This window comes from Schistocerca cancellata, chromosome 5, assembly GCF_023864275.1.
Source record: "Schistocerca cancellata isolate TAMUIC-IGC-003103 chromosome 5, iqSchCanc2.1, whole genome shotgun sequence".
NCBI classification, from domain to species: Eukaryota; Metazoa; Arthropoda; class Insecta; order Orthoptera; family Acrididae; genus Schistocerca; species Schistocerca cancellata.
This window is the reverse complement of record NC_064630.1, coordinates 311,920,553-311,935,564: the sequence shown is the minus strand read 5'-3', so window position 1 is coordinate 311,935,564 and position 15,012 is coordinate 311,920,553.

Genomic DNA, 15,012 nt, shown 5'->3' with positions numbered 1-15,012 from the left:
ATGACGATTCGAAATTTGGAGAAATGCTCTATCGACAAGTACGTATTATTTTATTCGTTTATCTAGCAGTTTTTGCCTAGAGATCTACTGAAACCCCAGACATACTTAACCAGCAATCCTGTAGATAAAATCTTAGATGTGAAATACTGCATCCCTTTTTAATCCTGGCACGTTTGAGAGGTGGCATGAGCCCCCTCTCATATTTCTATCTTACGATTCTCCTCTCTAATTGCATGCGGTGGAAAGTTGCTATTCCTTCACACGCGGACTTCCCACGCAGCGTCTCTCATCACCCGGGTGGTCCAGTGACAGGCGGGCTCTGCTGATCTGGAAAGCTTTAAGCCGACGGGTGTGAGGAAGTCGAGTGAATGCTTTGCAGACACCGACATTGTCAAGAGGCTCGCCCACAGAGCCTGAAGTAGTGGCTGGGCTAGAGGTTCCGTTACTTCGCAGAAACTTAGCGAAAACACTTTCTGGCGGGCTACCAGCGAGGCGTGGGAATGACTTGGGTACCCAGGCAGCTGTGGCGGGAAAATTCCCGCACTTTCTGCAAAATAGTAACTGTGATTGGCTTGCTCAGGGCATAGCTCCGTGACGTAGCAAGATCGGCGCAGAAATTGGCGCCAAGAATCTCCATTGGTGGAATGGTAGCGTTCCGGCAATGGAGTGGAATTTTCCGCCGGTTTTCGAGTTGCTGATTGGAACGTTTAACCACGGCCACTGTCGTGGGGGCGGGAATGTTCTGTGTTCGGTTTTTGTACGGGTGCTCTTGGAGGTAGTCGTCTCTCGCCTCTCGATCGAGGACGTCGAAGCAACCAGCCAACAGCTCCGGTACGCCAGATCGTGTCCTGGCAGTCAAGAAGACAGTTTGGTAATGTATGTCCGCAGCACCGGCAGATAGGGATTTTCCTAGGTAATAATCAGAGCTCAGCAGAGCGCGCCTGTTCGTCTTTTTTCTAACCTTGTTCTGTCATGGGTAGCAGCAATTAATGTTGGGTTGGCTATGTGTTTTCTCTAAGATTTGAGTTGGAAGGAATTGGCTGCACATACCACTTCGTCATAATCCTCGCAATCTAGTTTAGGGACAACTTCACCTTCACAGCGTTTGTTTGAGTATCCCATTTGAGCCAATTTGATGTATTGTAAATGTTCATGTGTCTTTGTTTATTATTTTGTGTTTAGTCTTAATAAATCATATTGTTATTTTGGACCGAACTGTCATTCTGTTAATCGGTAGAGCAACCCCATCATTCCTCACTATGTTAATGAAACCTTCGTTTATTTAGCTTATTTATCAAATTAAATTATTGCAGGTGCCAAACTCTCTTCTACTCCACTTGCAGGGTTGATTAAAGTCAGTTCGCGTATTTTTTTATCCTTGTACAACAGAAAAAGTTGTAGTTAGAATAGGGGGGGCTTAGAGCATCATGTACATATGTAAATTCTAGAAGAATTGAGTGTTAAAAACACTGCTAGCCCCGGCACCTCGCATAAAATGGCGACCCTTGGCCTCGGATCTTCCCTGTGAATCTCTGATAAGAAAACAGGATTCTTAGTAGGAACATTCAATTTTTTTCTCTATTTTTTTTATTGATTAATACCCAAGTTTTTTTCTGGTAGTTCCGCATTTAGTTTTAAGTAGCGGCGCATGATTACAGTTTTTGTTTTCAGCGTATATATTTCTTTTGTTCATTGTTTTTGTGTTCCTTTGATGGTGTGTCCGTATCACATCACACTTTGTCGGGTTTGTGTGTGGTTTCTGTACCACAACAAATCGTGCGTATAATTACAGCGTTGGAGAGGCGTTGTTGAAATTTTATGTCTATGTGTAAAAAATATATGGAGTAGATTAATTTTTTGTGCATTTTAGATAAATTTGTTTTTCATGAATGTTAACGAGAAGGAAGGCACGACTATTATCGAGCGAAGCTAAAACAAAAGAGGATAGCATAATGGATAAGGGGCAGTTTACTGACGGGAATAGGCTCGGAGATGAGATGGGCACATTTTTAGCAGGACAGGACGCCAGGGTCATTGATGAGGAAGGTGATTTGGACGCGATCTCAAAGCAGCGTTGCGGCCGTGATTATGATAGTGAGGTAGAGGATGAAACAGAGACAGGCATACAGGTCGAGACGGTAGCAGAAGTTTATAATCAAACGAACGAGAGCAGACAGGGGCCAGCTCGGCCACGTCAGAGCTCTAGCGCCCAGGTGTCCAGAGTTACATCACCCATGTGTGACGAGGATCAAAATGATGACATTAACCCAATACTGAGCTTCCTACGATCAATGAAAGAAGAAGCTGACGAACAACATAAGAAGGAGAAGGAAGAAGCTGACGAACAGCGTAAGAAGGACACTCAGGCGATAATTTCGCATATAGGGAAAATTCGTGGGGAATTACTAACAATAAAGAAAGAATGTGGAGAAGCAAAACAAATGTCACTGGTAGCACAAAAAGTAGCCGGCCTAGCCAAAACGGCAGCAACAGGGGCAATGAAAGTCGCGGAAGCAACTTCTAAACTCGCAGGGCGCTTGCGACGTACAACACAATCCCACTCAAAATCCCTAGCGTTCTTAAATACTCAGGGTAATATCGCGGTTGCGAACAACACGAAACGAATGGAAGAAGTAGAGAGTCGGATAGCAAAACTAGAGCAAAACGGGCACACGAGCACTGCGCGTTCGGATACCAATGATGGAGTACACAGAATTGTGTCTCCGAGGAAAAGCCCGCCGTGCTCTAGCCCAATGACCGAGTGCGGAACTAACAATGCACACGCAGAAACAGCGAGTAATAGCTCCAATAATTGTAGCCCACTTGTGAATTCTGAGTACCACTTCCACTGTGATACAGAGGTAGCACATCACAGTTATCACCAAGATAGAACAGGACACTCAGCAGACGTGCAAGTTTCGGAAACGAGTGACAACACAAGTGCGAGGATCAGACAGGATTTTGATCAGAATCATTTCCTGTCGATACTAAAATTCCAGAAGTTCAAAGAAAATGGAGGGTCGACGCATCCGAAGAGCTGGGTGATGCAGTTTACAAATTCATTACCGGCATCATGGCCAACCCAGGCAAAATTAGAATTCATGTGTGGACACATCGAAGGCCAAGCCGCGGAAAAGATGCGGGGTGTAGCAGTGACGTGTCGGACTTATCAGGAATTTGTTGGTGCATTCCTGCGGACCTACTGGTCAAAGGAAACGCAGGACAGGATTAAAGAGGAAATAATATTTTGTCCTGAACTGGAAGTGTCCGGGTATAGGAGCGCAACCAAATTTCTTGATGAGTTACTCAAGAAGAATCAATTTTTAGATAGTCCATATAGCAACGGAGAAATCATTAAATTTTGCTTTTCCAAATTGCCAGTTAGGTACCAACAGACACTTGTCGGCAAGTGTGGATCTGACATAGAAGCATTCAAGAGTCTATTGCGCGAACTCGAAGTAGTCTTTGATAAACAAGACGCAAAGGACAGGAGGAAGGGGCAAAGTAACAAATAGAACGGGCCAGGAAGGGAAGACGACAACAGATGGCATAATCGCACTGGTCAGTTAGGAAACCAGGGTTACGGAAGTCAAGGTTACGCTATTCAAGGTTATGGAAACCAAAGACACGGAAACCAGAACGTCAGGGAGCAGGGTCAATCGAGACAAGGAATCTGGGATAGGAGGAATAACGAACGGCAAAGCGACCGTAATTGGAGAGAGCGAAACCAAGGACAACAGTGGAACCAGGAGATTGAAACTAGACCCGCAAATCCTAATGCACGTCAGAGGAGGGGGAGCTTAACAAGGGATTGACGCCAGACTAGTGCGAACACAGGCCGCCGGAATTTCGCACGTAATCTCGGACCTGGCCAACTACGGATGATACATTACGAAGATTTATCAGAAATCCTGCTCGAGGAACATAAAGCAACTCCTCGACAAGATCGGTAGCCTCTTATCACAGTAGCAATAGCGGAAAAGAGTATGAATGCGATAATAGATAGTGAAAGTTACATAACAGCAATATCTGAGGCAGCATACAAGATGTGCTCTCAGGAGATGGACTGGCCTGTCCTATCGGTTAAGAAAACCAAAATAAAAGGGGCATTAGCGGGTAAATGTACGGAGGTCACCCAACTAACAAGACTGGAATTCTCCTGCCAAGGACACAAAATAGAGTCTAACTTCTGGATCGTGCCAAATCTGGCGATCGACATGATAATAGGAACGGACTTCCTAAATGAACATGAAGCGATAGTTGATCTAGGACGAGGTGAAGTGGTTTTGAGGAAAGGGAATCCCGTCCACATTAAGTTCGACGACCAGCTGATCCCAGCTCAACTACCGTCTAACTGTGTACGGATAAACTATGCGTGTCTGAAAGACAGAAAGGAAGAACAAGTCGACGTTGCGGGTAGGGGAGAGGACACGGATGGGAATGAAGTCGGAATAATGGGAGAAATAAAGGAGAAAATAGGAGAAAAAGTGGAAGCAATAAAGAATATAAGGTGCGACCACCGCAAAGAACTTCATAAATTACTAGTAGAACATGCGGAAGTCTTCCTTCCTAAGACAGGATCAATAAAGAACTTCCAATATGAATTTCGTGTACGTCCGCACAACCAGTTTCGTGTGCCACCCTATCCAATCCCCTTGGCATATCGACAGAAAGTAGCAGCTGAAATTGCGCGAATGCTGAGTGAAGGAATAATAGAACCTACGGCTTCAGCCTATAATAACCCGTTAAGAGTAGTCGAGAAGGCAGATGGTAGTATTCGTTTAGTCTTGGACTCGCGACAAATTAATACCATAATAGAACCCGAAACAGACAGACCGGAACGATTGGAGGAACTCTTACAAAATTTCCATGGAATATCAATCTTCTCATCAGTTGATCTAAATTCGAGTTTCTGGCAGATCGAGCTCCATCCAAATTGCAGACAGTACACAGCCTTTTTAGCATTTGGAAGATGTTACCGGTTTCGTCGTCTCCCATTTGGTTTGAACATTTCGTCTGCCGCACTCATTCGGGGACTGGACGGCATACTAAGCGATAATTTGAAACGTCATGTCACCAGCTATGTGGACGATTTGCTGATCGCGGAGAAATCTTGGGGAGAGCACAATGCGGTCCTCGGTGAACTCCTTGCGACATTCAAGGAATACGGAGTGACTATCAATATCGAAAAATCGAATTTTGGGACGTCCTCTGTCAAATTTCTAGGACATATCATCACGGGTGAGGGCATTGCGCCAAATCCCGAAAAGATCGAAGCGATTGAAAAGTTTCCCATTCCTACGACAAAGAAGCAGTTAAGGGGGTTCTTGGGGATCATAAATTTTTACAACCGCTTTATACATGTCAAAACTCAGAGCAGTCCTAGGTTGCATCAACTTACAGGAAAGAAGATTCCTTGGGAATGGGATGAGGCGGCCGAATCCGAATGGAAAGCATTAAAATTCGCATTAATACAAGCACCCATCCTATCACACCCTAACGTAGCAGAAGAGCTTTGCATAGTAACGGACAGTTCATACTCAGGTCTGGGTGTCATGGTGTTCCAAGACTATGTACATGAAGGAAACAGGGTGTGGAAGACAATTGCGTTTGGTAGCAGAGTACTAGCCAAGAGTGAGAGGAATTACTCAGTAACCGAGTTAGAGGCGCTGGCTATTGTATGGGCGTTTGAAAAATTCAGATACCTTCTGTTTGGTCGCAAGACGAGGGTCTACACAGACCACAAGGCACTCGAGTTCTTGATGACTGCAAAGCTTAATCACAGGCGGCTCATTAGGTGGGCATCATATCTGCAGCAGTACAACTTTTGGATAGAATATATCCCCGGCAGTCAGAACATTATTGCAGAAGCCTTATCACGGTCACCGATCGGATTTGAGCACAACATGGAAGAAGATCTTGAGGAAAATCACTATTGCCTTTTCTATATGCAGAAAGTAGCCTTTGAAAATTTTATTACCTGTAGTATGCATGACATCAAGAAGGAGCAAGACAAGGACCCTGCCCTAGTGTTATTGAAACAGAAATGGATAGACAGAAGACACGCCACCATCAGGCAGTTCTACCTCTTGCGGAAAGGCATAATTTTCCACCGAAATTATGCCAATGACACTGAATGGGGGGTATGCATCCCTGAACACCTAATAAACAAGGTTATATGGCATACTCACCTCAGCTATGGACACTTCGGACCACGCAAGTGCAATCTCAAGCTAAGGACCATGTGTTACTTTCGAAACATGGAGCGTCGAATTCGGAGGGTACTGTCGGTGTGTAAAGACTGCCAAAAGGCTAAGCACACCACTGTGAGCATGCAGGCACCATTATACCCAATCGTACCGACCAAATTAAGACAATTAGCAGCAACAGATTTGATGGGACCTTTGCCAAGAACAAGAAGAGGATATACTTACGTATTAGTGTTTGTTGAACTAACGTCCAAATACGTTACCTTTACGCCACTGAAGAGGGCGACAGGACGAACCGTATCACGAGCCCTAATCCGGGATTTCCTACCACAGGTTGGTCATGTGAGTAGAATTATTTCTGATAACGGGCCACAGTTTAAGTCAAAAACATGGAAGGAGACGTTGCGTCGATGTAAAATTGATCCCATCTTTATATCTTCACACCATCCGAGCTCGAATGCTGCAGAACGGGTTATTAAAGAACTCGGAAACTTGTGCCGGTTGTACTGTAACAAACAGCACACGACATGGGACGTTTTCCTTAAAGACTTCCAGGAGGTGATCAATGAGGCACCCCATGGGATAACAAAATTGGCACCCATTACAGTACTGAAAAACCGGATTCCTAAGGACTTGATAACCAAGGTCGTAAACTTCCCACCAAGATCGCGAACGCAGCACCAAGCCACAGTGGATTTGGCTCTCAAGAGGATACGGGCTGCAGCAGAGGTCAGGAAGAGACGTGCCGACAGGGGAGCTCGTCTACGACACTTCCAAATTGGACAAAAGGTGCTCGTTAAGTCTTTCCGACTTTCGAACAAACAAAAAATGAAATTCCAAAAATTCTATTCTGTTTACAACGGCCCGTACCGTATAAGGAGAGCAGCTCACCAAATGCTTATGAATTGGAGACGCTGAAAGGAAAGAAGTCCATAGGACTCCACCACATCTCTCACATAAAGGAGTTCGTGGAATAGTAGTAGTGTAAGTGGTGTACATAGTAGAATGGGCAAATACATGAACCTTGCTATAGTAGTAGTGTAAGTGGTGTACATAGTAGAATAGGCAAAGATATGAACTTTTCTTCGGGGAACAATACTCGTCGCATTAATAGATTAAGATTGTTAATTAAAGTAATAACACGCTGCGTTTTTTCGCATAAGAATGTACTGCTGTTAATTTTTTTGTCTGTGTTCGGGATCTCCTCTGTCGTTGCGATAAAAGGCACTACCTTTCCATGAGAAATGTTTTTGTCCTTTCCTATCTGGTGTCCATGTTAAGGGATAAAGATGAGTGACGAGACGTCTCACAAACGGGCGCATACAAGAACGTGCTCTTAGAAGCGTTCTGAGAAGTCGTGATACGCTCCATAGCGGCCACTGCCAGTTCGTGAGACGTTCATACCAATGCTTGCAGGCACGCGTCAGTGCACTGCAAGATTGTGGTATATTGCGTGATTTCGAGGATGAATATTGGCAGTATAGTTTTTACAGTGATGCGCCAACATCGTTGTCTTGCAAGTCGGGGTGAACCTGTGAGTGCTTGACTCCAATGGTGCCCTAGGGCCTAGACGGTAGAAATGCGGGCATAAAGCCTACCATGCCAATGTGCTGGTTGGGGATTTAGCATGCTGCTTGCGACTGTCACAGATGAATAACCAGTGACTCACACTAGGATATTCGTGACATACTGTGTAGCTGGCGTGTGGTGGGCGACTGAATCCTCAACAGGAACCAGACTTGGCTGGGTCAAATTACATTGCCTCAGCAAAGGTGCGCTTTCATTGCTAAGACTGCATCACATACAAAATTAAGTTCAACTATAAATTTATTGTCTTGTATAGCCATGGCTAACCCAGTCTCCGGAGTTTCAGTGAGGCGTAATGAAAACTTGGAGGTCATGTCGTACGGCGCGCACATCACTGTCGTCAATAGCGGCGAGCAGTGGGACATCTCAACGTAACAGGAATTATGTAAGAGTATTGTATAAGGTAAACAAAAAATAAATAAATAAATAAAATAAATAAATAAATAAATAAAAGGGAAAGTACGTTATACTAGGATAAGTTAAACTGTAGGATTTAACAATAACAAGATTAATATTGTGGGGGTTTTCTACCACAAGTGTGGCGCGCGCCTGTTGGGATGCTATTTTTCAGGTCATCAAACCACAGACCCGAGATGGAGGGAAGACTGGCGAGCGAAAGTAGCATAGTTGCATGTTCTTTATAGCTCAGTGAAACTTAGACCTGCGTAACAACATAATTTAATTAAAAGGCATTGAATGTAGATCGTTGGCAAATGGTAGTTAATTCTTGAGCATGTCTACTGTCGATCTATATAATTAATAGTAATATTAGTGCGGGCCCGCACATTTAGTTCTTCATCCAATATAGCGTCACACACCATGTACAATAGTGAGATTGGTCTCTACACAAATATCAAGATAAATTATTTCCATTTTTTGTTATGATAGCTACAGATAAATAACTATAAAATTAAAATTACAGTGTCTGAAATGACAGACCATCAATGTATCGTTATGTAAATTTATTATAAAATAGAAGGTCATGGGGAAAAGTTAGGCATAGGTTTTTTGTAAGAATTGTGCAGATGACGGGGATCGTGGCAATCCAGAGGCCAGCCGGAGGTCATCGGCTACCTACAGGAGGAGAGCGTCGGCGCGCTACCTGACGTGAGGGGCGCGAGGGTGTCCGGTCCTACAAGCTGACAGTCACCGGGCCGTGTACCTGAGGGATTAGGCGGGATCCTCGCCGGGCCACAAGCGAAAGTGAGGCTGGCCGTTGACACTGACACGCGACCCACGCGCGACAGCCCGCTAGCTCTCCGGTCGCGGCGGCCGTTTGGAGGGATTCCCTGCGGCAGGCCACGTTGTCGTGAGTACACAAAGAAGATCACATATCGTGTCAGAACCTGCGCCTCATGTGCCTCAGGACAGAAAGGGACGCTATATACTCACCTGTTTGGGTTTTTACAACTCACTAGCATTGGCAGATCTGCATACACAAAGCAGTATCGTGCCACACTAACAAATGTATGGTCTCATTTCTAACTTCTCCTCTCTGTTAGAGAGCAGTTTTAGCAATCGTCGCTCCTAGTTCGATCCTGTATGGATGACCTCACACACTTCTGGAGTCACTCCACGTGCCATCATCCCTCATCGAACTGCAATATTGGGAAACGTAAAGTACTGTCCAGCGAGAGAAGAGACCTAGACTAGTGATGTATCCCAACACGTAGACCTCAGAGACAATTAATCGACATGAGGAGAGCCTATCACTGTGTCTTCCTACTGTACTGCCGTGATCATATGCGTGGGTCTGACTACAATCTCAACAGCGTACTGCAGACGCTCCAGCACTCCCTATTGCTGTTGCAACAACGTAGCAACAACACCCGACGTTTAGCCCTATGTGATGTCAGTACTGTGGCCCCATCCCAAAAGCCCCCCTCCAATGCTCAAGACATGGAACCACGTGCATCAATGCATATGACTCAACATGCCAACCCCCTCAGAGAAACTAATGAATTTGTGAAGTGCTTCGAACTTTTCTAACAATGTGATTTAGTGCCTCATTCTCAGCACAGTCGTGAACAGTGTGCAATGTGCACGCACAACTTAAGGTCCCATGAACCTTGTTTTTTTAAATTTCTTTCTCTAGTGTTGTTTTTGTAATGTATGTGATACCTTGTATGGGTTTGTTTTACACTGTAATTCTTATTACCAATTACTGTATTGTTCTCCCACCATGTTTTTTTTGTATCTTGTATTTATTGTTGAGTGTATGGAAACAGTGTGCCTGAAGTCCCCATAAACTGAAGCAGATACCACCACTGTCATTGTGAATGGACCATCAGTTCAGGGAACATTTTGTAAAGGTTATTCTTGCTGCAGGGAGACAGAATGAATCGGAGGTTGTAATTAGATTCTGAAAGCTCACAAAGAGATTGTTAACTTAAATAGTATCATGTGTGAGTGAGTTCAGGTTAGTTTAATGATTAAAATTGTTGTAACATCTTGGGCATTTAATTGCGGAGCACTCCAACTCTGATTGTAAAGAATAAATTGCTCCATATTTGGCTCACATACCCGGGCCATATTTAGAGAGTGAATGTCTGTGTGAATCGGTGTTTGGAAGGGGCTCCCTGGGTATGGATGTGTGATGTGAGTGTTAGTGTTCCATATTAAGAAGGTGAAGTTGGCTACATCATAAATAATCCTCCCTCTATGAGCTGCATTTTTCAGTTGCAGTTATTTTCTTTATAGAGTGCGGCATGTGCAGCCAGTTTGCGAGATTGTTCTTGGGCGATTGACTCACTACCTTGCTCCTAAGTGAGCCAACCGCTCACCAATTACAATCTAAAATGGCGTAGGGGCTATGAGAGGTGGCATGAGCCCCCTCTCATATTTCTATCTTACGATTCTCCTCTCTAATTGCATGCGGTGGAAAGTTGCTATTCCTTCACATGCGGACTTCCCACGCAGCGTCTCTCATCACCTGGGTGGTCCAGTGACAGGCGGGCTCTGCTGATCTGGAAAGCTTTAAGCCGACGGATGTGAGGAAGTCGAGTGAATGCTTTGCAGACACCGACATTGTCAAGAGGCTCGCCCGCAGAGCCTGAAGTAGCGGCTGGGCTAGAGGTTCCGTTACTTCGCAGAAACTTAGCGAAAACACTTTCTGGCGGGCTACCAGCGAGGTGTGGGAATGACTTGGGTACCCAGGCAGCTGTGGCGGGAAAATTCCCGCACTTTCTGCAAAATAGTAACTGTAATTGGCTTGCTCAGGGCATAGCTCCGTGACGTAGCAAGATCGGCGCAGAAATTGGCGCCAAGAATCTCCATTGGTGGAATGGTAGCGTTCCGGCAATGGAGTGGAATTTTCCGCCGGTTTTCGAGTTGCTGATTGGAACGTTTAACCACGGCCACTGTCGTGGGGGCGGGAATGTTCTGTGTTCGGTTTTTGTACGGGTGCTCTTGGAGGTAGTCGTCTCTCGCCTCTCGATCGAGGACGTCGAAGCAACCAGCCAACAGCTCCGGTACGCCAGATCGTGTCCTGGCAGTCAAGAAGACAGTTTGGTAATGTATGTCCGCAGCACCGGCAGATAGGGATTTTCCTAGGTAATAATCAGAGCTCAGCAGAGCGCGCCTGTTCGTCTTTTTTCTAACCTTGTTCTGTCATGGGTAGCAGCAATTAATGTTGGGTTGGCTATGTGTTTTCTCTAAGATTTGAGTTGGAAGGAATTGGCTGCACATACCACTTCGTCATAATCCTCGCAATCTAGTTTAGGGACAACTTCACCTTCACAGCGTTTGTTTGAGTATCCCATTTGAGCCAATTTGATGTATTGTAAATGTTCATGTGTCTTTGTTTATTATTTTGTGTTTAGTCTTAATAAATCATATTGTTATTTTGGACCGAACTGTCATTCTGTTAATCGGTAGAGCAACCCCATCATTCCTCACTATGTTAATGAAACCTTCGTTTATTTAGCTTATTTATCAAATTAAATTATTGCAGGTGCCAAACTCTCTTCTACTCCACTCGCAGGGTTGATTAGAGTCAGTTCGCGTATTTTTTTATCCTTGTGCAACAGAAAAAGTTGGAGTTAGAATAGGGGGGCTTAGAGCATCATGTACATATGTAAATTCTAGAAGAATTGAGTGTTAAAAACACTGCTAGCCCCGGCACCTCGCACGTTGTTCTTGATCTTCCATTCTTGCTGCTCCCTCTCGGTCGTAGTACATAACTAGCTGACAAACCTGGAACTGCCCGGATGTTCATTCTCCGAGTTTTATATTGGAAGCGAAAACAAAAAAGTGAATATCGAAAAAAAAAACGCGATGTCAGAAATTCTCTCGGGTCTTGAGCATAGATTTCACCTTATAATATATCCCAGACCCCCCTAGGGCGTCAAATGTGGTTAACGTGGAAGCGAATTAATAATGCCTTCATTTACCAACCAGTGACCAGGGAAGACGTGGGTGACCAATTTCCTAGCCATTGGCGAGTAATGAACCGTCCACTCATTGTGCTAGTACCATTTACTTCTATGTATGAGGGGCTTTCAATAAGTAATGCAACACTTTATTTTTTTGGAAGCAGCTTTGATTTTATTCAGGGTTCCAATATATCATATTTTACACTCTTTTGGTTACAAAATCCTATTTTTCAATTTAATTTTCGTTCAGCCTTCCGCCACCTTGCGGGATGGACCTTTATGACCGTATTGTACCACTCTACTGGTCGATATCGGAGCAAATGTCGTGCTGCATCAGTAACCTCGTCATCATACCCATACTACTGCCTGTGAAGTGCATCCATCACTGCGCCAAATAGATGGAGCGTGATAGGTTCTGCATCTAGGGTGGATGAGGAGGACCAGTCCAATAATGTTTTGTGAGCTCCTGTCGGGTGTGCCGACTTCTATGAGTTCTTGTGTAGTCATGGGGAGCAGAAGCTCGTTTTAACTTTTGTGGTGACGAATACGCTGTAGTCGTTTCTTCACTTTCCTCTGGGCGGCGGAATACAATACCGATCGGATCGCTGCACCATGAGAGGGAACATGAAACAGAATAATCCCATCAGATTCCCAAAAAACCGTCGTCATGACTTTACTGGCTCACGGTGCGGCTTTGAACTTTTCTTCGGAGGAGAGGTGGGGTGTTGCCACTCCGTGGATTGCCGTTTCGTTTCCGGCTCGAAGTGATGGACACCTATGACGATTTTCGACAAAAAATTGTCACGCTCAGCATTGTAACCATCAAGCAGGACGGTCCTTTGTTACTCTTTATGGTTTTCTCTTAGGCGGCCTGGGACCCGTGTTTGATGGACGAGTGTGGGAGCACTACGAAAAATTACGTCCAATTGAGTAGCAAGGTGTTTCATTGTGATCCGTCGGTCAGGTCGAATGAGATTGTCGGCATGTTTCAACATTGCATGAGTGCGGTCGGTTGGCATGCAGGAGATCGGACAAGTTTGCTGGAGCTTGTTGCCATGATGACAGACTTCCAAGGAAACATTGTGTTTCTGTTAACTACCAAATCTCCGTAGACACTCAGCCAGAACCTATGGATATTTGTGACACTCTGGTTTTCCGCCAAAAGAAACTCAATGACAGCTGTCTGTTAGGATAGCAACCCCGTTACAGATGTCAGTCTGAAGACTACGTATAGGTCTGCAGCCAGTCGGAACTTCATGTTGCTGTACGGCCTGAAGTGGGAATATTCTTCGACGTTCCACAACAAATTCTGCATTCTTTAAACTGAAATTGTGTTGCATTACATTTGAACATCCCTAATCTTTTAGGTGGTATTTCCTCTAGGAGGTTCAAATGGCTCTGAGTACTATGCGACTTAACTTCTGAGGTTATCAGTCGTCTACAACTTAGAACTAATTAAACCTAACTAACCTAAGGACATCACACACATTCATGCCCGAGGCAGGATTCGAACCTGCGACCGTAGCGGTCGCTCGGCTCCAGACTGCAGCGCCTAGAACCGCACGGCCACTCCGGCCGGCCCTCTAGGAGGGAAGGTATTAAATTTTACCTTTACTTCAATGACGTAAGGATCAATCACGTTGTCTCCAATCACCCCAGACTGCACTACCTTTGATATTCGACCCGACTCGGCCCGTCAAGATTCTCTGGGGTCTAATAATGCATATTTCTGACGATCAAATTTCCAAGATTTCTAAAAATAGTCTCATTGCTAAAGAGAGTTCTTTGAGGAATGAAACTATAGTACTTATGCATCAGAATCAGCGAAATAATTACATGTATATTCTGCAATCCTACTGGTTATTCTGCCGGTGATGTGTGTCATGACTGTGATGGACGTTATTTGCGCGAAAATTGGGAACAACGAGCTATTCTAGAGATACTCGTAATTTCTAGAGGCATTCGGAATTTTTCTGGAGCCAATATCTGAATACGATTACCCAATATCGCCATAACATGTATTTCGCACTCTCCGTTCGTTACAGGGTTGCTCCATACTTTCTGCGTAGTATTTCAGTGTCCTTCCAATAACAACATTTTGCACATTCGTTGAATTATCATTTTTTGTTTGTCTGACAGGGTACCATCGTTCGTACGGCTGAATTTTTCGCTTTATTTCTGCATTGTCCATAAACAAATAGCACCTCTAGTTTCTCGCCGGCCGGAGTGGCCGTGCGGTTCTAGGCGCTACAGTCTGGAACCAAGCGACCGCCACGGTCGCAGCTTCGAATCCTGCCTCGGGCATGGACGTGTGTGATGTCCTTAGGTTAGTTAGGTTTAATTAGTTCTAAGTTCTAGGCGACTGATGACCTCAGAAGTTAAGTCGCATAGTGCTCAGAGCCATTTGAACCATTTTGAACCTCTAGTTTCTCATGCTTTGTGAAAGATTTTTTTTCAATCTCACGAGCAATCATGACACGTGATCGAAACTAACAGAATGAAGATAAATTTTCTCTGTGCCAATTTGTACCGTAGTCGCAACAATGAAATACACATTTTTCCCTTATTGACATTTCCGTACTTGGGTACGAAATCGCAAAGTTTTGCACAAGACAATAATCCGTTTCATGTTCAAATTACACAAATCCTAAGTTCTAAATATTGTACTTAGTCCAGAATTACTAGAGTAATTTGATGAATTTAACTCCGTTGAATAGTATTTTCTAAACCTACGTTACCAACTGAATGAATTTGAAAAAGGGATCAATTTGTGGCCTTCCGAGTGGCGGGATCGTCTTGAGTTAATAGGAAACCTCTAAAAAGTTCCACCACTTTTTTTCCGG